The 5378-nt window shown below is 32.2% G+C and overlaps 1 long non-coding RNA gene across 1 annotated transcript; it reads left to right on the top strand.

Annotated features, from left to right (window-relative positions):
• Positions 1 to 397: 397 nt before the first annotated feature.
• On the top strand, positions 398 to 3491 carry LOC120350779. Its single transcript, XR_005571030.1, has 2 exons — positions 398 to 2895; positions 3020 to 3491. It is a non-coding gene; the product is annotated as an uncharacterized LOC120350779 (long non-coding RNA).
• The last annotated feature ends 1887 nt before the right edge of the window (positions 3492 to 5378 follow it).

The following is a 5378-nucleotide window of genomic DNA, read 5'->3' as shown; positions in this document are numbered from 1 at the left end:
AAAATTTAAACTTTAGGCGCTCATATCTAGAAAAGTAGTGATTGGGAAAAAATGTTTTCCTGAGAAAACTATTTCATTTTGATAGCTTGATGATATACAAATCGATAAACTGTGAAAAATATCACCAGTAGAAAGTTTATTTTTAGCCTTTGCACATCCTTAATCTTCAACTCAACGGTATATTTTCTCTATGATAGAACTAATGAAGCATAAAAATATCCCATTTATTCTTTTTAACCTGGTGTTGAATTTATTATGGAAACAGAAAACAGGTATTATCCTCTAAACTACGTACTTTCATCTTCATCACCTGAATTTAGATTATTTATTTATTATAATATATATATATATATATATATATATATATATATATATATATTCACCTGAATTTATTTATTTGAATCAACAAATAGACTTCCTCAGTCATTCAATCATACTTGCTCTATTATGAGATTTCTCTAGAATAATTTGAAGCTGCTGAGTTAATTGAATTCAACAGTATGCACTCAATAATATAACCTCGAAAAATGGCAAAATATTGATTACCTGATTCAATATAAAAACAGAATCCACAAGTGATGTTCATGAAATGAATTTTGAAAATTTGTAAAATTATTTGCTGTAGGCCAACATCTGGGGTGGCGAGAATGGTATGAGCTATAGTTAAACTGTCAGAATCTATCTTCTGCTGACAGTTTAACATGATTCTCACTAAATATTCATAAATAAAAATTAATTTTGAAAAGATTTAATGGTGGTTATATATGGAGATCAGCTCTTGAGCAGTGAATGTTGAATGAATCAAGTATTGATGAACGAATTTTGTTTACTTCTCATGTATATAATATAGTGAATGTACAGACAGCACATTTTTGTTTTTAAAATTGATCAAACTCTTGTAACAAGCCTATCCAAAATTGGCATCCAACGTTATTGTAGCAGTATATAGCCTACTTCTTATTGTTTGTTATTAAATAATAAATATATTATCCACAACATAGAAATATCTAAGATAAATTGTTCAGCTTTCTAGTAGTTTTTTTGTGCCACGCTGTAGGCTAGAATGTGTACCATTTTATTCTGTCAGCATTAATTGGTTTTATCTATAATAAATGCTGACAAAATGAGGTGAATCTTTCACTGTCAACATTATTAATGGAGAGCATATCGATGTTATCTTCTATTGCTAACAGGTTAAAATGAATATCACCATATTAGAGCGTGGGCAATTTTAACAAAAGAACAAACCGTTTTGTACTGACATAGATATGATGTTAGTCTATATTATAGATTCTATTGAGAGTTTTGAATTTGTTTTCATCAATTTATCCCACATTGTTCCAAGTTATTTGGTGAGAGCATTTATTGTCACAAAATAAAAATAAGCAAATATAAGATTGCTCTTCCTGTTGAAAAATAAACACTACATAAAGCTCTACTCTAATTTATCAGAATTATCTTGATGAAATGCAGTGATGTTGCGAGATCGTATATCGTTTGGTCCCTCCTGCACACGGACCTGTCTTATAGGGGGTTTCCTTATATATTATTGTACTTTAACTCTCATTTTTGTATGTAACATTCTGGGAAATGAATTTTTTGCCACACTGCACAGAAAGCAGCTGTTTTCCAGTCCCTACGTAGATCTGAAAGACATTGTTTGCAGACGACTCTCGTCTGACGTCAGAACAAGTTTCTTTCCGGCTAAGGCCGAAAAGAGTACTCTTTCCGGCCGCTTTTTGAAAATGTGTTTGGACAACTGCGCCATATGGTGCATTGTGTTCAGGAGGGTGAGATAGGAATTTTCCACCCCACTTTGAGTACCCTACGACGTCTGGTTCTTGAGATATGAGACATCAAAGTTTCCCCCCCCCCTCATAAAACATTCTCATTCAATTTATTATTCTTATATAGCTGATGCCAGAAAGTTAGGCGGCTTCGTGGGTCACATGGTGTTACCTACTCACAGCTGATGCAATGCATCTATCTATTGCCAAGCTAGATGACAACATCAGCTGTTGGAATGCACAAGAGACCCACGAAACTGCCTAACTTTTTGGCGTCAGCTATACCTGTAGTGTGGCGAAAAATATCGTACGCGACTCTCTCAGAAAGGTGTTTACGGTATTCGGATAACATATTCCCGGGCTCGGCAAGCCTCGCCCGGGAAACTATCCTCATACCGTAAACACTAACTTTCTGTGCTTGTAGCGTAATATACTATATTTGATTTGAATAACGTAAAAATGTAATTAATTTTTGACTTGAGATACTGTTTTTGGTAAGATATAGTGATATTTATTCATATTAAAACACAAGAATATGTTCAGTTTTGAATTGTCACACTGAATATGACACCGAAGGTGTTGAAACATGTGTGTTACTTTTTAATATATTTGTGATATTTTCAGGCAATTGATATTATAATTTTTTTTAATGTATGAATTCAGGGCTACTTTTTTACGTTGCAATTTGTATTCTTGTTTTTTAATATTTTATCAATTTAAAGTGTACTATAATTCTATTTGATATTAAATGTTTTTTTATTGAAATTAATTCATGTGGAATACTGATAGTATAGAATCCCAATATAGCATAAAATCAGTGGACTAGTTTATATCAATGCTTCATTCTGCATAATACAATAAATAATTAATTATATTATGAGCATCCAGGTTTCTACTCAATTCTGTAACTTATGATTTAATTTATAGAGTCACTGAAATCTATGATTTCTTATAGGTTCAATCAAATGCATGATTATGATCATATTATATTCACTCAAATCTATGATTATAATCATAGGTTCATTCAAATCAATGATTATAATCATAGGTTCACTCAAATCTATGATTATAATCATAGGTTCACTCAAATCTATGATTATAATCATAGGTTCACTCAAATCTATGATTATAATCATAGGTTCATTCAAATCTTTATTCATAGATTATGATGGAACTCTTGATTGCCGTATTTAAAGCCAATTGCTTGGACAAATCTATGATTATAATCATAGGTTCACTCAAATCTTTATTCATAGATTATGATGGAACTCTTGATTGCCGTATTTGAAGCCAGTTGATTGGACATCACTAAGATTCCATTTTCACAAATAAAAATAGATAAATTTCAACATCACTGAAATTCAACAAGCTTAGCAACTAGCCTACATTTGTTTTAAAATTAGAATTTATATTAGTTTTATCAATTGAAATTCATTACTCTGTAGTAGAATTGATTATTCACTATTTTAAAACTTCATCAGCTCGAAATTGTTACTTTTTGATAGCATTTATGTATGCAATATGCACATTTTGCTTACTCTTGACGGAATTTTTGCTCTTAACTCTACAATAATGTGTTTTCAATCGAATTTATTTTATTGAATAGTGGTAGTCATTACTTCTCTCCATAATGCACACAAGTAATAATACTTGATAGAGTAATATTTATTTAGTTATGTAAATAATAAAGTTTTAAATCTCAAACTGTGTTTAATCTTTCCCCAAAATCTCAAATTCCTTGAATAAGGATACGTATTAGCAATATCATTGAGAGAATTGTCCAAGAAGGTACCGGTTGATGTTTTTGTGGCTAAGGTCTACATTCAATTCAATTCAAAAAGTTATTTATTCCTCTTGAAAAACGAAACAATATTATTCACAATCTGCTGTCAGTTCTACATATTCTTACAAGAACTCATACATAAGTTTGTTTGTTTTTAAAGCTTCCCAGAGACTCTAATCAGAGTATAGGAATTGTCAAAAATTTATAATACATACAGTAATTAATACAAAAAAAGAAGAAAAAAATCACACAAAGGAACCCTCTCTACACACAAACTCTTCTGTGCTATAGGATACTCCAAGCATCAAGTAAGTTTTTAACTCCTCAAAAACATCGACAGCTTCACAATTTTTCAAATTAAGAGGAAGCTGTCTAATAAATTTAAGGCCAATATATGTTGGTTTCTTCCTAAAAAGAGCTGTTCTGTGATACAGTGAAGCATGGTCTCCTCTATTTCTAGTATTGTATCCATGCGAATCAGCATTTCTAGTCATAGTCTTTCTTCTAACATGCATAATCACATCATAGATATAAATAGAGGGAACGGTTAGTTCTTTGAAGTTGTTCCTACAGGACTCTAAAAGCATAATACCTTTGATCGCTCTAACAGCTTTTTTGGAGCTGTATAAGAATAATATGTTTGTACAATAAAGAACTCAAACAAAATAGTTGAAATTAAATGAATAGAAACTGATCCTCAAAAATCGTAATCCTAGTTTTGATCATGATAGAGATTCATAACTCATCAGGATTGAATTCACCAGAGAAGAGTCGTGAACCGACAGTGCTTTGATAATGATCTCCACATGGACCTGAGGTCTGTGTGTGAAGACTAGTTTTCTTCGGAATACGTTTGGAAGATTCCGAGGAATGATTCAGATTTTTGTAAGTTGAAAAGTACATTATAATGTGGATCTTTCTCTCCTGTCAAATACTGTAGATGATAGTCCTTAAAGACAGAACCAAGAAGCTGTTCTTAGATTTGTGAAATTCACACCCGTTCAAGACGTTTAGTACGAGAATTTACATTTCAAAGCTAGAAGTACTCATAATTTGAAAACTGTTACGAGTTTTTAAAATCTGACTTCATATTCTTGTTCCTCGCTCTCAGAGTGGAGCAAAGATTATAATATGTTTCAGTGAATAACATTTGGCACCCCCATTGGCTAGGTTCTACCCCAGTTCATTAGAGATGGCCGTTTGAGAATTTGGAAATTTTATGTTGGAAGCTGCATTACTACTCTGTATAGTAGCTGGGGGTGCCAAATTTGGCTCCGACATTTCTCAGGTAGAGCTTCATATATGATGACAATTTCAGCCAAATCTGAGATACTTTTTTTTCTGTTCCAAAACGCACGATGGTTAGTTAGTCCATGGGTTTTCTCATTTTTTGTGAGAAATAAAAATCGCTCAAACTTTGTTACCTTTTGCTCTTTGATGCGAGGAACATGAATCTTGAATCCGATATGCAAAATTCTTCACTGTTCATTAGATATGGCCATTTGAAAATTTGTAAATTTTATGTTTGAAGCTGCATAATTCACTCTGTATTCACGCTGAAGGTGCCAAATTTGGCTCCGACATTTCTCAGGTGGAGCTTCATCTACGATGACAATTTCAGCCTAATCTGAGATACTTTTTTTACTGTTCCAAAACGCACGATGGTTTTTCTCATTTCTTGTGAAAAATGAAAATCGCTCAAACTTCGTGATCCTATGGTCTTTGATGCGAGAAACACGAATCTGGAATCATATTTGCAAAATTCCTTACCGTTTATTAGATATGGCCGTTTCATAATTTGCAAATTT

The sequence above is a fragment of the Nilaparvata lugens genome, chromosome 4, assembly GCF_014356525.2.
Source record: "Nilaparvata lugens isolate BPH chromosome 4, ASM1435652v1, whole genome shotgun sequence".
NCBI classification, from domain to species: Eukaryota; Metazoa; Arthropoda; class Insecta; order Hemiptera; family Delphacidae; genus Nilaparvata; species Nilaparvata lugens.
Note: the sequence above shows the minus strand (reverse complement) of the source record. Positions and strands in the feature narration are given on the sequence as shown.